Consider the following 20,798-nt stretch of genomic DNA (forward strand, 5'->3'; position numbering starts at 1 on the left):
ATTTGGTGAGAATACTCAGGGCCCCTTTGTGTTCAAAGCATTATATGCATCATGATCAATGTGAATAGTGGCCAACTGAGACCTTCAGGAGGTGAATGACTTAAGGAAAGAGGTGTGTTTGGAATAACCATGAAAACTCTTTAAGTTATCTAAGGTATCAACTTCTTGCCTCATTAAAGATAAAAAAGGTTGTAGCTACACATTTTAATTTAAAAAATTAATTTGTCTGCTGGTGTTAGTTTTTGCTAGGGTTGAGATGGACTCTTTTGGGTAAATGAGCAAGGATTAATGCCTTTGCTTGTAGTGTCACTGGCTTGACATTAACTTGCAACACGAAAGTGGTGTGACACATTTCTAACATGTCCTTTGGCAGGGTGAAGTACTCATCTGAAATACCCAGGAGGAAAAGCCATTTCAGAATGGGCCTACCAGGGAGTCATTTACTCTGAGATTCATACTTCACTATTCTCAATGGCTTGCTTGTTTGAACCCAGCAAGTTAAGCTCTGATCTTCATTATAAAAATTTACCTTTTTTTGGAATATAAAATAGACCAATTCTTTCCACTGGAGAAGAGATTTGACCCCACCCTCATTGATTTGTTCAGGCTAAACTATTTTGTCATTAGATACCAACCCAGTGGACAAATGGGAAAAGGCTTTAAATATTGGACCCAGCAAGTTATTAACATCTGCTTGAATGCATTTCCTTTGTATATTCTGACTCTCAGTGCCTCTGAGGTTGCTAGAAAGAGAGTTTAAAATGTGGAAAAGGAAGACCCATTGTCCAGGCTCTGCATAAGGCAAGAGAATGCTGGGACTACATTACTGTGTCTTTTATTTATTTTTATTTTTTTAAAAATTTTATTTAATTTTTAAACTTTACATAATTGTATTAGTTTTGCCAAATATCAAAATGAATCCACCACAGGTATACATGTGTTCCCCATCCTGAACCCTCCTCCCTCCTCCCTCCCCATACCATCCCTCTGGGTCGTCCCATTGCACTAGCCCCAAGCATCTAGTATCGTGCATCGAACCTGGACTGGCATCTCGTTTCATACATGATATTTTACATGTTTCAATGCCATTCTCCCAAATCTTCCCACCCTCTCCCTCTCCCACAGAGTCCATAAGACTGTTCTATACATCACTGTCTCTTTTGCTGTCTCGTTCACAGGGTTATTGTTACCATCTTTCTAAATTCCATATATATGCGCTAGTATACTGTATTGGTGTTTTTCCTTCTGGCTTACTTCACTCTGTATAATAGGCTCCAGTTTCATCCACCTCATTAGAACTGATTCAAATGTATTCTTTTTAATGGCTGAGTAATACTCCATTGTGTATATGTACCACAGCTTTCTTATCCATTCATCTGCTGATGGACATCCAGGTTGCTTCCACGTCCTGGCTATTATAAACAGTGCTGCGATGAACATTGGGGTACAAGTGTCTCTTTCCCTTCTGGTTTCCTCAGTGTGTATGCCCAGCAGTGGGATTGCTGGGTCATAAGGCAGTTCTATTTCCAGTTTTTTAAGGAATCTCCACACTGTTCTCCATAGTGGCTGTCTTTTAGAGTCTTCATTCCTATCTGACAGGCTTCAGAATTCAGTTTAGTTCAGTTCAGTCGCTCAGTCATGTCCAACTCTTTGCAACCCCATGGACTGCAGCACTCCAGGCCTCCCTGTCCATCACCAACTCCCGGAGTTTACTCAAACTCATGTCCATTGAGTCAGTGATGCCATCCAACCATCTCATCCTCTGTCATCCCCTTCTCCTCCTGTCTTCAATCTTTCCCAGCATCAGGGCCTTTTCAAATGGGTCAGTTTTTTGTATCAGGTGGCCAAAGAATTGGAGTTTCAGCTTCAGTATCAGTCCTTCCAATGAATATTCAGGCCTGATTTCCTTTAGGATGGACTCGTTGGATCTCCTTGCAGTCCAAGGGACTCTCAAGAGTCTTCTCCAACACCACAGTTCAAAAGCATCGATTTTTCGGTGCTCAGCTTTCATTACAGTCCAACTCTCACATCCATACATGACTACTGGAAAAATCATAGCCTTGACTAGATGGAACTTTGTTGACAAAGTAATGTCTCTGCTTTTGAATATGATGTCTAGGTTGGTTATAACTTTTCTTCCAAGGAGTAAGCATCTTTTAATTTCATGGCTGCTGTCACCATGTGCAGTGATTTTGGAGCCCAAAAACAAAATCTCTCACTGTTTCCATTGTTTCCCTATTTGCCATGGAGTGATGGGACCAGATGCAATGATCTTAGTTTTCTGAATGTTGAGTTTTAATCCAACTTTTTTCACTCTCCTCTTTCACTTTTATCAAGAGGCTCTTTAGTTCTTCCTTGATTTCTGACTTAAGAGTGGTGTCATCTGCATATCTGAGGTTATTGATATTTCTCCCGGCAATCTTGATTCCAGCTTGTACTTCATCCAGCCAGCATTTTGCATGATGTACTCTGCATATAAATTAAATAAGCATGATGACAATATACAGCCTTGATGTACTCCTTTCCCTATTTGGAATGAATCCGTTGTTTCATGTCCAGTTCTAACTGTTGCTTCTTGACCTGCATAGAGATTTCTCAGGAGGTGGGTTAGGTGGCCTGGTATTCCCATTTCTTTAAGAATTTTCCACAGTTTGTTGTGATTCACACAGTCAAAGGGTTTGGTGTAGTCAGTAAAGCAGAAATAGATGTTTTTCTGGAACTTTCTTGCATTTTCGATGATCCAATGGGTGTTGGCAATTTGATCTCTGGTTCCTGTGCCTTTTTTAAAATCCAGCTTGAACACCTGAAGTTCTTGGTACACATACTGTCGAAGCCTGACTTGGAGAATTTTGAGCATTACTTTGTTAGTGTGTGAGATAAGTGCAGTTGTGCAGTAGTGTGGACATTCTTTTGAACTTCCTTTCTTTGTGATTAGAATGAAAACACCTTTTCCAGTCCTGTGGCCACTGCTGAGTTTTCCACATTTGCTGACATATTGAGTGCAGCACTTTCACAGCATCATCTCTCAGGATTTGAAATAGCTCAACTGAAATTCCATCACCTCCACTAGCTTTGTTTGTAGTGATGCTTTCTAAGGCCCACTTGACTTCACATTCCAGGATGTCTGGCTCTAGGTGAGTGATCACACCATCGTGATTATTTTGGTTGTGAAGATCTTTTTTGTATAGTTCTTCTGTGTATTCTTGCCACCTCTTCTTATTATCGTCTGCTTCTGTTAGGTCCATACTTTTTCTGTCCTTTATTGGGCCCATCTTTGCATGAAATGTTCCCTTGCTACTGCTAAGTCGCTTCAGTCATGTCTGACTCTGTGTGACCCCATAGATGGCAGCCCACCAGGCTCCGCTGTCCCTGGGATTCTCCAGGCAAGAACACTGGAGTGGGTTGCCATTTCCTTCTCCAATGCATGAAAGTGAAAAGTGAAAGTGAAGTCTTGAAGGGATCTCTAGTCTTTCCCATTCTGTTGTTGTTGTCCTCTGTTTGCATTGATTGCTGAGGAAGGTTATCTTCTCTCTCCTTGCTATTCTTTGACACTCTGCATTCAAATGGGGATATCTTTCCTTTTCTCCTTTGTTTTTCACTTCTCTTCTTTTCACAGATATTTGTAAGGCCTTCCTCAGACAACCATTTTGCCTTTTTGCATTTCTTTTTCTTGGGGATGATCTTGATCCTTGTCTCCTGTACAATGTCCCAAACCTCTGTCCATAGTTCTTCTGGCACTGTGTCTATCAGATCTAATCCCTTGAATCTATTTTTCACTTCTACTGTATAATTGTAAGGGATTTGACTTAGGTCATACCTGAATGGTCTAGTGGTTTTCCCTACTTTCTTCCATTTAAGTCTGAATTTGGCAATAAGGAGTTCATGATCTGAGCCACGGTCAGCTCCCAGTCTTGTTTCTGCGGACTGTATAGAGTTTCTCCATCTTTGACTGCAAAAGAATATAATCAAACTGATTTCAGTATTGACCACCTGGTGATGTCCATGTGTAGAGTCTCCTCTTGTGTTGTTGGAAGAGGATGTTTGCTATGACCAGTGCATTCTTTTGGCAAAACTCTATTAGACTTTGCCCTGCTTCATTCTGTACTCCAAAGCCAAATTTGCCTGTTACTCCAGGTGTTTCTTGACTTCCTACTTTTGCATTCCAGTCTCCTATAATATAAAGGACATCTTTTTTGGGTGTTAGTTTTAAAAGGTCTTGTAGGTCTTCATAGAACCGTTCAACTTCAGCTTCTTCAGCATTACTAGTTGGGGAATAAATGGACTTGGATTACTATGATATTGAATGGTTTGCCTTGGAGATGAACAGAGATCATTCTCTCATTTTTGAGATTGCATCCAAGTACTGCATTTCTTACTCTTTTTGTTGACTATGATGGCTACTCTATTTCTTCTAATGGATTCTTGCACGCAGTAGATATAATGGTCATATGAGTTAAATTCACCCATTCCAGTCCATTTTAGTTCACTGATTACTAAAATGTTGACATTGGTCTTGCTGTCTCCTATTTGACCACTTCCAATTTCCTTTGATTCATAGACCTAACATTCCAGGTTCCATCTTTATAATGGTTTATCCACTTTTTTTTTTTTTTGTATTTTGTATTTTGGTGTTGTTTGTTTTTGCTTGGATATCTAAAAAATTGCTAAAATTTGGGCTTCCCGGATAGCTCAGTTGGTAAAGAGTCTGCCTGTGTTGCAGGAGACCCTGGTTCAATCCCTGGGTCGGGAAGATGCACTGGAGAAGGGATAGGCTACCCACTCCAGTGTTCTTGGGCATCCCTTGTGGCTCAGCTGGGAATGAATCCACCTGCAATATGGAGACCTGGGTTCGATCCCTGGGTTGGGAAGATTCTCTGGAGAAGGAAAACGCTACCCACTCCAGTATTCTGGCCTGGAGAATGCCATGGGGTTGCGAAGAGTCAGACATGACTGAGCGACTTTCCCTTTCACTTTCTAAAATATTGCAAATGGGATAGTACTTAAAGAAAAGTGCTTTGTAAAACTCCATCTGCTTTTTTCCCTGGATAGCCACTTCAGTATATAGTTCCACTTACAAAGGTGGAGCAGGTGGGGGAAATTAACAGAGTGCGATCCAGTAAGAGGCAAGATGGGGTATAATATAATATTTGAATAGAAGGATTTGCTTTGGCGAAGTGGGAGGAGACAAGGATGTATGTGTTCCTTTCAAAAGCAAATAATTAGGGGGTCTAGTAGTGGAAGGTGGACAACAGAGATAATAATCCATTTTCCCAGTGAAATATGTGTTAAATGCTCCAGGCATGATGTTAGTTTTAGGAATGATCAGAAATCTCAAAGAAAGCAAATGATTACCAGTTTTATATATTTCGGAGATATATCAATCTTAATGCTAGAAGATGTTAAAGTTACTAAGTTAATTGCAGTTTAGATACTTTTTTTGATTAATTATAGAAGAGCTCTACTGAAAGAAATTTTTATTATTACTATAAAAAATGTAGATGTAAATTGGACACTGTTATTGAATCTTCTTTTCTTACTCTACATTATCATTTCTTAATGCATTTTATCTGCTTGCTTTTCCATTGACGGTGACTTCTAATACACTAGCTTTAATTTCTCTCTTTATGGCCCCCACCCAGTGTTTCTATTAAATATTTATATATAAGTAATATAGTAGACTGGAAGAATTTTTTTTTATATGCTTGGTGACATAATTGTTTTATAAGTTCAGATATTGCATTCTGTATTTTACTAAGTGGAGCTTAGTAAAAGAGCTTAGTTCCAAAGCTGCATTGCTAATTAATGAAACTTAATGTGACTGGTCCCATTGGGAAATGCACCTTGAAACTTACTGTATAGAAATACCAAAATACGTTTGAAAGGGAAGAAAAAGATAACAAAAAAGTTTTTAATCAGTCCTCTATAAATAATTTTATCTTTGATCTGGGGAATGATTAGAAGCCAATGAAGTGCACAATGATTTTTTTTAGACAATTTCTTCAAAAATCTTAACCATGGCTTTCATCTTTCCCAGCTGGTCAGAAACATGATTTTGGTAGAGAATGAGGGTTCATTTGTTTCATTAGGTTAAAATGAAATGCTTAAGACTAAAAGAATGTGGAGTAGAATGATTTACAATTGTGCTGAGATCTCACTGTCTCCAAATTCAAAAGGAAGATTCATGGCCCCATTTGTTTGTGTCCAGGCACAAATATACTCTCATGTACTCCTAGCCTCCAGTCTTCTATTTTTCAGTTGATCTCCCACAGAATATGTTTCTCAGTGAAGAAATTAGCGAACCAAGTTATTATAAATTAACTGAGTTAAATATCCACTTAAAATTACATTTATTATTTATATACATTTTAATTTGTTGCTTCATATTTATTTATCAGTTTCCATTAACTATAGGAGGGTTGTTTCTTGTTTTCTGTTCAATAAAATTTAATTCTAGAATCTTGTTGATAAGCTGTGGAAAGAAAATCCCAAATCATGAGGATGTTGTACATTCCAATGACAATTCATTTCTGTGTATTTTTGGTACAGGGATATTCTTGGAGCAAAACAAGTGCATGCACTTCTGAACTGTGTATGAAATGTTTGCCATAAATTATTATACACAGTGAACCCTGAAAGAGCCGGATATTCATTGTACTCTTTATTTTGTGCATCCTAAAACCAGTTCAGATACAATGAACTTTTAGGAAAGGTTTTTAAGGACAGTATGAAAAACTTACACCTTGATCATTGAATTTAGTTTTCAATTTTGTCAGTTATATTCTTTGAAACTGAAAATTTTCTCTATAAGCCATTTATAAATATCTTTTCATTTTAAGAGACATTCACTCTAATAGTAATCTGATGAAATCCATGATTGTGTTATACTATATGCAGTCTATGCAAATAGTTAAAAAAGTTTTTTACACTCTTATACATATTTTAAATGGAGAATTTATCATGACATAATCTAAAGGCAACAGATAAATGATAATTTTTCTCTCCTGTCTTCTTTCATGCCCTTTGAGAATGAGGAAAACAGTACATCCTACAAAGCAGAGGGGTCCTATTCATTTTCTAGCTTATGATGCTTCTTGGTTCAGTTAAAGGTGCCCTTAAAAACCTTAGGCCCAAAACTTCTGAGATTTTATAGAATGGAAATCTAGAATAGTAGCAAAGTAAGGTGTCTGTGGTAAGCAGAATTATAAGATGGTTTCCAAGATCCCCACCTGCTGATGTACATACTTAGCATAATTTTGTTCCATTGAATATGGGAAGGACTGTGAATATAACATATTTCACTCTGTAATTAGGTTGCATTGTATGACAACAGTGAAGGGATTTTGCAGATGTAATTAAAGGTCTTAAAACAGCTTTAGTAAATTGAAAAAAGAGATTATGGAATAAGGGAGGGGAGGGTCCATAGCCTAATCAAGATAGCCCTTAAAAGGACTAAGAATTTTTGAAGGAAGAGATGCAGGCATGAGAAGAATTTTTCAGCTGCAAGGGGAGAAAGCAGACAGCTATATTGTGAACTGTCTACGAGGGGCACAGAGCAAAGAACTGTGGGTACCCAGAAGAGCTCCAATCTCCAATAAAAATCTGAATTCTGTCAACAATCTGAATAAACTTGGAGAAGACTGCACATCTCACAAGGACTTAGAGTTACACTGAACACTTTGATTTCAGCCTGATGACACTCTGCAGATGAGCTAACCCATATTTGAACTTGTGACCTACAGGATCTGTTAGATAATAAATGGTACTCTTTTAAACTTTCTTTTAACTTTCAAGTTTGTGGTACTTCTTACATAGCAATAAAAAATTAATATATATATTTAAAGTCCACATCTTATTCCATATTTTAATTACAACATTTTGGAGTGAGATCGTAGGGACTTCTGTGTCAATCTTTGAGAGTCCTCAGATGGTATAAAATGTGAAGTCAGGGTTTTCTATGGATAGAAATATTTGGAGTAGGAAGTGTCCATAAGATGGAGTGTTGGGCAGCTTGGAGTAGGGTAAAAGAAGAAATGGTGATGTGTGAGGGGATTGGAGAAACATTGATTAACAAGGTATATTTAGTAGCTGGTACTACAGTTAGAATGTATAATAGCTGGTATAATTAGTTTATAACTGCAGACTGACTAACCAAGTATACTGTTTCTAGAAAAGGTAACCAGTTACAGAATTTTATGTTGTATACAGTATGTACAACACCTAAGAAAAAGATGGTATCTTGATAGTGATTTTGATCTTTAGACAAAGTGATCACATGATGCTTAAGAATTCCTATTCAATAGACTGACTTTAAGATAGAAATCTTCACAATGGCAGTGTATTTTTCATATACTTTCTTCTAGACTTCCGTTCTTCACCTTATTTTATAAGCCAAGTATCTGAATGAATCATGTTTCACCTAGACTAGTTCTCTGCAACTAGATTTATTTAGAGTCCTTTCAGACAATGTATTCTGCTTAATTTTAAGCTGACTCTGGACTTTACAAAATTTTAGCTTATATTGTAAAATCTACATCATACTGTAGGATTTATCCTGTATTGTTAGAGTACACAGACAGGAACTAGCAGACCCAATTTCTAATCTTAGTCTGACTGCTTTACCATATTCTTCTTTTGTATACAAGGAATTTTGTTGTATTGATTGGCACCTCAAGGAGCTCTATAAAATTCCCCAAAGATCTTTTAAAAGGCAGTTTTTTGTTTTTTTTTTTAACCAAGGTAAAGTTGATTTACAACATTTTATTAGTTTCATATGTTCAACATAGTGATTCAAAATTTTAAAGCTTATAGCCCATTTAAAGCTATCATAAAGTGTTGACTATGTTCCCTGTGCTGTGTAGTATACCCTTGTAGCTTATTTATCTTATACACAGCAGTTTGTATCTCTTAATCACTTAAGTTGATAACCACTGGCTTGAGATAGGATTGTAGAGATATAAACTGCCCTCTTGGGACTACTTTTGCTACAGTATGTCCCATAGATTTTAGGTCATTGTATTTTATTTTCACTTTTCTCCAGGTAACTTTTTATTTCCTCTGATTTCTTCAGTGATCCATTGCTTGCTTAGTATCATATTGTTTAGCTTTCCATGTGTTTGTGTTTTTTGCAGTTTATTTTCTTGTAGTTGATTTCTAGTCTCACAGAGCTGGGGTTTGGAAAAATGCTTGATATAATTTCAGTTTTCTTAAACTAACTGAGATATGTTTTGTGGCCTAACATGTAATCTATCCTAGATAGTGTTCTGTGTGTACTAGAAAAGAATGTGTATTTTGCTGCATTTGGATGGAATACTCTACATGTATTATTAAATCCTTTAGACTTAATGTGACATTTAAATATAGTGTTTTCTTAAATATTTTCTGTTTGGATATTCTGTCTGTTGCTGTAATCAGGGTGTTAAATTAGTATTGCTGTGTTATTGTCGATTTCTCTCTTTACATTTGTTAATATTTGCCTTATGTTGGGTGCATATACATTTAGAATTATTATATCTTCTTGTATTGATTACTTGATCATTATGTAGTGTTGTTCTTTATTTCTTTTTACAATCTTTGTTTTAAGAGTACTTTGTCTGATATAAATATTCCTATCTCACTTTCTTTTGCTTTCCATTTGCATGCTGTATCTTTTTTCATCTCCTCACCTTTTCCATTCCCTTACTTTGTATCCATTTGGCCACTTGGTACATGCTTGGTGCTGTTGCAGTGGTCACTAATACTGTCTTCAGTTATTTTTGTTGATTTTTCTTTTTTCTGTTCAGCTTGTGTGATTTCTACTGCACTATCTTCTAGCTTGCTTATCTGTTCATCTGTAAGATTTACTCTACTACTGATTCCATCTAGCTTCTTTTTTATTTCAGTTACTGTATTCTTCATCTCTGGTTCTTCTTTATATTTCTGTTAAAAACTTATTACTTCTGTCTCTGTTCATTCACTATTCTCCCAAGGTCTTTGATTTTCTCTATAATAATCACTTTGAATGCTTTCTTGGGTCGATTTCCTATCGCCACTTCACTTAGTTTTTCTGAGGTTTTCTCCTGTTCTTTCTCTTGGAATGAGTTCCCTTATTGCTATGTTTTGTCTGATTTGCTGTTTTTATTTCTGTATATCTGGTATGTTATATCTCCCAAACTTGGAGAAGTAGTCTTTTGTAAGCAATGTCCTACGCATCTCAGAATTATACTTCCCAGTAAGAGTCAGACACGACTGAGCGACTGAACTGAACTGATGGTCATGAAAGTTATATTCTCAAGGGTTTCCCCCTCTGTGAGCTGTGTGTTTCCTTCTGTTGCGGCAGGGTGACTACGAAGAACAATCTGGGAGGGTCACTGGCCTCTAGTTTGGCTGGTTTCCAGGCCCTGCTTTGTTTGGAGGTTGCCAGTCACTTGTTGGCAGGCTAGCTCACAAGGCCGTTTGTTGAAATCTCAGCAGTGGGGAGGGGGGAGGTCCCAAGAGCAATGCTGGCTCATACTGGACAGAACTGGGTTGTGGGTGGGTGAATTGGGGGTCAGGGTTTCTAGATCTAATGTTGGCCTGCTGGGGTGTTGGACTATTTCATTACGTGTCTGGCTATAGTTTTGAAGTATCCCATGGCTAGTGCTGGCCTGCTGGAGATTGGGGCTGGATCCCAAGGTGGCTGGTTGAAGGATCCAAAGTATGTCAGAGCTAATATTGTCCTGCCGGTGGGTGGGCCTGAGCCTAGGAGGTCCCAGGTTTCGTACTCACTCACTGGTGGGTGAAGCCTTTCCTGGGGTTTGTGCTTGCAGGGCTCTCAGGCTCCTGAATCTGGTGTCAGCCTGCCATGGGGCAGTGCTGGAGCCTGGGGCACCTAATGTTTCTCAGGGCTGGTGTCAGCTTGCTGCTGGGTGAGCTACATCCTGCATGGCATGCTATGGGTCTGCAGTGGTCCTGCAGCAAGTGTCCTCATGCTGGTGGGCAGGCTGGGACCCAGTCTGTTCTGGGACTGGTGCCTGCTCACTGCTCTTTGAGGCCAGTCCCAGGGCTGGGGCTGGTTTGCTAGAAACACAGCTGAGCTAGTTCAAGTCCTAAAAGATGAGGACTTTTTGCTGGACAGAGCCATGACTAGGGATTGCTATGGGCTCACAGAATCTTTAGGCAGTCTGTCTGCTCATGGCAGGGGCTGTCTTCTCACCTAGCTAGTTGCCTGCTGTGAAGTGTCCCAGTGCCCCGTGGTGGGTGGGGTTAGGGCTGTGTCCTGAGGCTAATAGGCTGAGCTATTCAAGTGCTAAAAGATGATGCTGTGAAAGTGCTGCACTCAATATGCCAGCAAATTTGGAAAACTCAGCAGTGGCCACAGGACTGGAAAAGGTCAGTTTTCATTCCAATCTCAAAGAAAGGCAATGCTAAAGAATCCTTTAACTACTGCACAATTGCACTTATCTTATACGCTAATAAAGTAATGCTCAAAATTCTCCAAGTGTTCTCCAAGTGAGGCTTCAATAGTATGTGAACCAAGAACTTCCAGATGTTTAAGCTGGGTTTAGAAAAGGCAGAGGAACCAGAGATCAAATTGGCAACATCCGTTGGATCATCAAAAAAGCAAGAGAGTTCCAGAAAAACATCTATTTCTGCTTTATTGACTACACCAAAGCCTTTGACTGTGTGGATTGCAACAAACTGGAAAATTCTTCAAGATACTGGAATACCAGACCACCTTACTTGCCTCCTGAGAAATCTGTATGCAGGTCAAGAAGCAACAGTTAGAACTGGACATGGAACAACAGGCTGGTTCCAAATAGGGAAAGGAGTACATCAAGGCTGTATATTGTCACCCTGCTTGTTTAACTTATATGTAGAGTACATTACACAATATGCCAGGCTGGATGAAACACCAGCTGGAATCAAGATTACTGGGAGAAATATCAATAACCTCAGATATGTAGATAACACCACCCTTATGGCAGAAAATGAAGAGGAACTGAAGAGCCTCTTAATGAAAGTGAAAGAGGAGAGTGAAAAAAGTTGGATTAAAACTCAACATTCAGAAAACTAAGATCATGGCATCTGGTGTTATCACTTTATGGTAAATAGATGGGGATACAATGGAAACACCGAGAGTCTTTATTTTTTGGGCTCCAAAATCACTGCAGATGGTGACTGCAACCATGAAATGAAAAGACACTTGCTCCTTGGAAGAAAAGCTATGACCAACCTAGACAGCATACTAAAAAGCAGAGACATTACTTTGCTGACAAAAGTCTGTCTAATGAAGGTTATGGTTTTTCCAGGAGTCATGTATGGATGTGAGAATTGGACTATGAAGAAAGCTGAGCACCTAAGAATTGATGCTTATGTTAGAGAAGACTCTTGAGAGCCTCTTGGACTGCAAGGGAATCCAACCAGTCCATCCTGAAGGAACTCAGTCCTGAAATTCATTGGAAGGGCTGATGTTGAAGCTGAAATTCCAATACTTTGGCCACCTAATGAGAAGAACTGACTCATTTGAAAAGACCCTGCTGCTGGGAAAGACTGAAGGCAAGAGGAGAAGGGGACAACAAAGGATGAGATGGTTAGATGGCATCACTAACTCGATGGACATGAGTTTGAACAAGCTCCAGGAGTTGGTGACGGACAGGGAAGCCTGGCATGCTACAGTCCATGGAGTCACAAAGAGTTGGACACAACTGAGTGACTGAACTGAACTATCCCATATGAATGGGAATAGAACATAGTTCAATAATCACTGCTATAAGGAAATCATGTATTTCTGCTAAAATGATGGCTTGAACAGTATGGCTAGTATCATGCTAAATTAAGGCCAATTGAAGGTCATGCAAAAGATGATCCACAGTGCCACCCAAATACATTAATTAGATTAACAACAAAAAATCTGTATAGGATCCTGTATATCTTTAGAACTTCTTACTATCAGGAAAAAAAAAAATCTTATGAAATTGATACTTGTAGTCTGAAAAAGTATATGGCTAATCTTGAAATTAACCAAGTCACCTAACTTTCTCACCTCATTTTGGAAGTTGGAGTTGATCTAAAACAGCCTTATATTACACCGGAGATATGATGGGACTTGAATGCTGCTAAACACAGTTCTTTTATGCTCTTACTCTTGAGTAATCTTCTATATTATTTATAGGCAATAGGATCCGTCTATTGCTTATAATCCAGTGGTTCATTGACCAAATACCACTTTCCTGTGTTTTGGTATTTGTCGAAGTCCTCCTAGAAAGCCTAGTCTGTCCAGGGTTCATGGTGAAGAGCCAGTTTCAGAAACCCTTGGGCATGTATGCACTGTCTTGACATCTGTTCATTTTGAAACGTCAGATCTGAAATTATTGCTTTTAATTGCTAATATTTTTTGACCATTTACTACGACAAGGCACTTTTTGTTATTTTATATGTAATTTTACCTAATTTTAACCTCCCTGGTGGCTCAGACGGTAAAGCGTCTGTCTACAATGCGGGAGACCCGGGTTCCATCCCTGGGTTGGAAAGATGCCCTGGAGAAGGAAATGGCAATCCACTCCAGGACTATTGCCTGGAAAATCCCATGGACAGAGGAGCCTGGTAGGCTACAGCCCATGGGGTTGAAAAGAGTCCGACACGACTGAGCGACTTCACTTTCACTTTACCTAATTTTATATAAACTACGAGGGAACTACTATAATTATACACTCTTGAAGCTAAAGAAAATAAAGACATTTGCTTGAAGATGACACAGCTAGAAAGTAATCGAGCCAGAAATTTAATCATGACCTAGACCTTACCCAGTTCATTGCTTCTAATTCTGGCAAAATGTAATGTCTTTCCACCTAAAGTTATTCAGGGACCTTTTTGGAAAATTAATTAATTAACTGACTTATTTATGTGTTTTAGGCTGTGCTGGGTTTCATTGCTGTGCTTGAAATTTCGGTTTTCTCGTATTGTGGTGAGCAGGGGCTGCTCTTCGTTGCAGTGTGCTGGCTTCTCATTGCAGTGGCTTCTCTTGTCCCGGAACACAAGCTGCAGGGCACCTGGGATCCAGTAGTTCTGGCACGTGGGCTCAGTAGTTGCAGTTCCCTGGCTCTAAAGCTCAGGCTCAATAGTTGTGGGCCATGGGCTTAGTTGCTCCACAGCATATGGGATCTTCCCAGATCAGGGGTCAGACCCATGTCTCCTGCATTGGCAGGTGGGTTGGATTCCTTACCAGTGAGCCACCAGGAAGCCCTCATGGAGTCTTTCAAAAGAAAAAAGAATTCTCCTAAATTCCCAAGGTAGATGAATTATTTTTAGAATACTGTTACTTAGACATGTATAAACGTAAAACCAGAAATGAACTCTAGCCTTACAGGGTTTTACAATTATAAAACTGAATAAAAAGTAACATTTAAAAACAACTCCCAAACCTGTAAAATTCAGGTGAATAATATTAACAAAGCTATAGATAATATTGTTTAAGGCAAAGTTGTCGATGTTGTGAGTAATAGTCAAAGAATGTATTTTCCAGTCTCATGCTTTATTTGTAGTCAAATGGGCCTTTCATTGAGCTACCTAGGTGGCGCTAGTGGTAAAGAACCTGCCTGTCAATGCAGGAGACAGAAGAGACACAGGTTCGATTCCTAGGTTAGGAAGATCCTCTGGAGGAGGGCATGGCAACCTATTCCAGTATTATTGCCTAGAGAATCCCATGCACAGAGGGCTACAGTCCATCGGGTCGCAATGAGTCGGACACTCCTGAAGCTACTTAGCATACATGGGCTTTTCATTATTTTGAGTACAGTGTATCTTTGCTATTTTTCTTCTAAATATAAATAGCTTTAGCTATGATGTATTATTTTGAAGTGATAGCCAATGGTAGAATTCATTCCCCCAGATACCATTTACTGAATATTTTACATTATATCTGTATCACTGTATTTTATGGTAATGAATTGTGGCAAGTTGTTGGGGCAGAAATGAGACCCATGGAATATGTCCCTCTAGCAGTGGGACATATTGACTGTCAGAGGTGAGTTGCTCTCAAGTTCTGCATGCGTTTGTTTGTCTGATGAGGAATCAATTTCTTGACTACTTGTTTTTCTTTTAGAATGGACTTGACTTCTCTTTTGTATTGCTTACTCTAAGGTCATTTGTCCTTCAGTTGTGCCACCCAGAAAGTGAACACAAATGCAGTGTGTGTTCTCAGATAGAGAACTGAAACTGAATATTTGACAGTTTGGGTTCTGCCATCAGGGCTATTATTGGAATTATATGTGTTCTTCTTGATAATAACTTCAAAATAACATATTGTGGGCCAGCTCATGATCTAGTACACGGTCTCAGTTCCCACATGAGAAAAAAAAAACATTTGTTTTAGTTTGGTAAATCATTGCAAAGGTTTTGAGTTCCCTCTGGTAGGAATACTGCAGTTGGAAACTGGTTATAGGAGCTTACCATACCTCCCAAATATGTTGGAAATAAAATGTACAAACAAGATCAGATTCACTGGTGACTCAGACAGTAAAGAATCTGCCTACAGTGCAGGAGATCAGATTAAATCCCTGGGTTGGGAAGATTCCCTGGAGAAGGGAATGGCTACCCACTCCAGTATTCTTGCCTGGGGAATTCCATGGACAGAGGAGCCTGACAGACAACATTCCGTGGGTTGCAAAGAGTCAGACATGACTGAATGATAAACATTTTTACTTTTCACTATCTAGAGGAGTAAGAAGACATTTTTTGTCTGTTTTGAGGGACATTAGCAGAGCTTGCATTTCTGCATAGCTCCTCTTTCATTTCTCAAGTCTAGCATATTTGCAGAGAAGGCAATGGCACCCCACTCCAGTACTCTTGCCTGGAAAATCCCATGGACGGAGGAGCCTGGAAGGCTGCAGTCCATGGGGTCGATAAGAGTCGGACACGACTGAGCGACTTCACTTTCACTTTTCATTTTCATGCATTGGAGAAGGAAATGGCAACCCACTCCAGTGTTCTTGCCTGGAGAATCCCAGGGACGGGGAGCCTGGTGGGCTGCCGTCTATGAGGTCGCACAGAGTCGGACTCGACTGAAGTGACTTAGCAGCAGCAGCAGCATATTTGCATATTTTAAGTGCAAATGCCCCTGGGAAGAGGCAAATTATTGAACCATAGTATGGATTTTATGGAGTTACCATTTACTTCTAATGGTAGAATCAAAGGAAACTAGAAAGCATTACTTTACTGGGTTAAAAAGGCAAACAAAACAAGAGGAAATGATGAGGGCGCATTTTAAAACTTCTGCCTAGCACCAGTCCATGCTATGGCTGGTCACATGTGATTTTGGTGTGTCTGACAGTATTTATGCTATTACAATTCCTGTACCTTAATCCCTGTATCACTGTGAACTGGGAAGGAAAGAAAAACTCTAATTCCTTCCCTGATAGCTCAGTTAGTAAAGAATCCGCCTGCAATGCAGGAGACCTGGGTTTGATTCCTGGGTTGGGAAAATCCGCTGGAGAAGGGATAGGCTACCCACTCCGGTATTCTTGAGCTTCCCTTGTGGCTCAGCTGGTAAAGAATCTGCCTGCAATGTGGGACACCTGGGTTCACTCCCTGGGTTGGGAAGATCCCCTGGAGAAGGGAATGGCTACCTGAAAAACTCTGATTCTCATCAAATCAGGTGACTATTTACGATTTTCACCATCCTCCTGGGAATCATGACCACACGTTCATCTTCAGGCTCTTACATTATAATCCTGTTTATCATAAAGAAGAGAGGCAGGGCTGTGTTTCCACCCAGCACTCAGAACAGTGCAGGCAGCTCTGGAAGCAGCTGTTGCAGTTCCCCTGGGTAGAGGATAAGGGAGGTTAGAGTGTGTTCCTCTGGGCTCCTCCTGTGAGCCCACGCTTGGTTCTGTTCCTCAGCCACTCATTGCAGGCGCTGTAACTGAAGCTTCCTGCCAGGAGTTCTAGCCCGTGTCCTGGGACTGCACCCTGGTGGCCCTGAAGCCTACATGTCACAGTGTTCTCTAGACCTCTCTCTTCTCCTCAGGACTGACTTCTCTAGCACATCAGCCCTTATTCTCATGTGAGTGAAGTGAAATGAAAGAAGACAAATTATTGGGATTAATTCATTCTGATGGCGGCACTCTCCAGACACTGCCTGTCAGTCAGTCAGTCAGTCAGTTCAGTCGCTCAGTCGTGTCCGACTCTTTGCAACCCCATGAATCGCAGCACGCCAGGCCTCCCTGTCCATCACCAATTCCCGGAGTTCATTCAAACTCACATCCATCAAGTCGGTGATACCATCCAGCCATCTCATCCTCTGTCGTCCCCTTCTCCTCCTGCCCCCAATCCCTCCCAGCGTCAGAGTCTTTTCTAATGAGTCAACTCTTCACATGGGGTGGCCAAAGTACTGGAGTTTCAGCTTTAGCATCATTCCTTCCAAAGAACACCCAGGGCTGATCTCCTTTAGAATGGACTGGTTGGATCTCCTTGCAGTCCAAGGGACTCTCAAGAGCCCGTTAGGTGTTATCTAATGGTTCTGTGGAACTGGTCCATTTGTTGCTGTGCTGTGCTGTGCTTTCATGGAGCTGGTCTTATTCCTACTTCTGGTGAGGGCTTTTCTTTATTTCTGTGTAGCCCTCCAGTAAACTGCCTTTTTAAATCAAGATCTCTGATTTGTGTCATCCCTTTTCCCTGGAGACAAGATTCAGTGTCTTTCCATCACCTCCTCTCTTCAACCGTGGATCAGCTCACTTTTCATGTGAGTGCCACATTTGTTCTCTCTGGCCAAGTGAAAAGTGCTCCTCCCTCAAGCACCCCACAGTACTGCTTCCTGCCTGACTCAGCTGAACACATCTGTTGGACCTTACACCTGGGAACCTTTGTGTTCCATTTCATGTGGCCTCTACCAGGTGGTGCTAGTGGTAAAGAACCTACCTGCCAACGCAGGAGATGTAAGAGAGGCAGGTTTGATGCCTGGGTCAGGAAGATCCCCTGGAGAAGCGCATGGCAACCCACTCCAGTATTCTTGCCTGGAGAATCCCATGGACAGAGGAGCCTGGTGGTTTCCTGTCCATAGAGTCCCAGAGTAGGACATGACTGAAGTGACTTAGCATGCATCCATGTATCCTCTGTGTTAGTAATTAAAGCTTTCCTTCTGCCTCTTATCCATTAACCTTTCTGTCTTCCAGACTCAGCTTCCCTTGAACCCCAGGACTCCCCTATCTCATGTGAGAGAGAAGTAAAAGAAGAAGTGTGGTCTTTCTCATGCTGATAAAAGGTCAAAATGAAAAGGAAAATTGAAATTTAGAGAAGGGCAAATTATTTCAGATGAGAAGAGAGAAAAAAATAGGGAGTCAAGGAAAACTGGGGCAGGAGGACAGAAAGGAAGAAAGAATATTAAGAAGTGAGACATCAGGCAGAAATTAAGGGGTTAAATAAAAGTGTTAGAAAATCTTCTTTTGTGAACTCCCTGAATGCTGCCTTCTCAAGAAACCTTCAATAAAGACATCTTTGTCTTTTAGGGTTAAGCAAGTGCAATTTATTTTTCTTTTGAAAGTGTTTTTGTACTAGGATGACCCTTAAGGAGAGAGCAAGTTGGCCTAGTTTCATTTGAGATGCATTCTTCTCTCTAATGACATGAAGGTGGTGAGGAGGAAGAGTACCAGAGAGAAACTTGGATGGGGAGAATCCTATTATATGCTGTTCTTTTTGTCCAGGATATTTCATGTACTGCAAGTTATAAACAAACTCCCACCTTATCCCAAATTATATTCAGACCTTTATTCAATCAGTATTTTCTTTTTATTTATACACATATACTCCTGACCACTGGTGAACATAGGTCTACCTATGGGGCCTGCAGTGCTCTAGGAAGGAAACCCTCCTGGGCGCTAACCTCTCTGTTCTCTGCTTAGGAAAACTCTAAGGACCCCAGCACTCCCCTCCCCACCCTCCACAAAAAGTAGGCCTGGGGGCCATCGTCAATACTGCGTTTCACTGGAAATTCATTTCCTGGGTTGGTACTCTTTACAGCTCTCTGAGAACTGAGCATCATGGATTTGGGCTCAAAGAGGGGAGAGTTGTTTGGAATTTGGAATATATGGTGATAGGATCAAGTCCCTCAGCGTCTGGAGATATGGAAAAAAATGTGGTGTTAGGAAGGCCCAGAGGCTCTCCTGAGAAAAGCAGTCCTATGCAAGATCCTTTTATATCATTATCCTAGAGTAGTTACGGGCCACTAAAAGGTAACATTTCTTTTAGGAAGTCTGCAAAGGGCAACCAGTGTTTTCCTAGTGGTTTTCAGAAATGTGCCATCTTGTAGTGATTAGAGCATGAAACTATTAGATTCATTTTTGTGGTACTAAACTTAGACACAGTAAAAGGAAACATACTCTTTAAAAATGTTTAAGGCTCAGAAAAGAATCCTGAGAAGCACATTTTCCATTTTAGTAAGGGAAAAAGGTACAAAGAATGTCAGTTAAAAAATTCATAAAGGTTGCATTACCCTCAGTGGAAACATTTCTTTGAAAAAGGAGAAGAGGCTGGTACTTAAAGATACAGTCACAGACATTGTATAGAGCCCTTCTAAGAAATAAGACCAAGCCTCTTCTCAAATGGAAAGAGTTTTAAAGAAACAGGAAATTTTTAGTTTCATGACGTGTATATGGGAAAAGTGGGTCCATGAAGACTTCTGTAATCACAAGCACAGGTGTTTGAGATAAAAGGATTGTGTTACCATTTATTCACATCAATGGCTATTTGAGGGCTCCCTGGAGACACAATAAACAATTCTGTCCATATGGGCTGTAGTCCATTCAGGTGCTCCTGTGAACAGTCAAGTCAGTTTCCTGGCCCCTGCTTGTCAAGAGTTGTGCAAAAGCATGGCATGGCGTTGGCATGAGTTTTGGTTGTACATGCACTATAATTTACACTATAATTTGTTTGTCATTGATCTGTGTTGAAACTGGAGTGCCTATACCCAGTATTGGGCTTCCCTGGTGGTTCAGATGGTAAAGAATCTGCCTGTAATACAGGAGAACCAGGTTTGATTCCCGAGTGGGGAAGATCCTCTGGAGTAGGAAATGGTAACCCACTCTAGTATTCTTGCCTGAAGAATCCCATGGACAGAGGAGCCTGGCATGCCATAGTCTATGGGATTGCAAAGAATTGGACACAGCTGAGTGACTAACACTTACACTTTTTTTTTTTTCTTTCTTGCCCAGTATAAGGAAGTAAGAATCAGGCAGGTAGGACCAAGTGATAACTCTTTCTTGATTTTCTTTCCCAAGTCTTTACATGGGAAAAAGGCCAGTGCTTCCTTGCAATCCTGTCTCACCCAAATCTATTCCTGTCAGTGGGTGAGCCTTTCTTAGATCACGTCTTAGCATGAAATCGTGTCTCACAGTTTCTGCTTGAGTGCCTCATTATTTATCACAGCCAGGTCGTACGTGTGTGTGCTAAGTCGGTTCAGTCGTGTCCGACTGCTTGCTACCCTATGGACTGGAGCCCATCAGGCTCCTCTGTCCATGGGATTCTCCAGGCAAGAATACTGGAGTGGATTGCTACGCCCTCCTCCAGGGGATCTTCCAAACCCAGGGACTGAACCTGCATCTCTTATGTCTCTTGCTTTGGCAGGCAGGTTCTTTACCTCTACCACCAAGCCTGGTCTTGGATATAAGTAGATCTCCACCAAATCTAAGTGCTGAAGATATCCTAGAGATAATTTGTGGCACATACCTCTTTGAGAAGGTCCTCAGGGAGGGAAAGTGACTTGCCTAGGTCAGGCAATAGTTAATGGTAGAGTTGGTGACTTGGATAATATCTTTATAAATTGTTTTGGCCATTTTGTCCCATGTGTTAAA

General features: G+C 40.4%; 2 long non-coding RNA genes across 2 annotated transcripts in view; both read left to right on the top strand.

The window, feature by feature from the left end:
• Nucleotides 1–20,798, top strand: part of LOC147365482 (uncharacterized) — a 149,092-nt gene that overhangs the window by 86,523 nt on the left and 41,771 nt on the right. The gene's annotated exons all lie outside the window — the stretch shown is intronic.
• On the top strand, nucleotides 7,400–18,393 carry LOC147365484 (uncharacterized). Its single transcript, XR_015133774.1, has 2 exons — nucleotides 7,400–7,759; nucleotides 18,126–18,393. It is a non-coding gene; the product is annotated as an uncharacterized LOC147365484 (long non-coding RNA).

This window comes from Bos grunniens, chromosome 10 (genome assembly GCF_055505025.1).
Source record: "Bos grunniens cultivar Pamir isolate PY7600 chromosome 10, Bosgru_T2T1.0, whole genome shotgun sequence".
In the NCBI taxonomy this organism is placed as follows: Eukaryota; Metazoa; Chordata; class Mammalia; order Artiodactyla; family Bovidae; genus Bos; species Bos grunniens.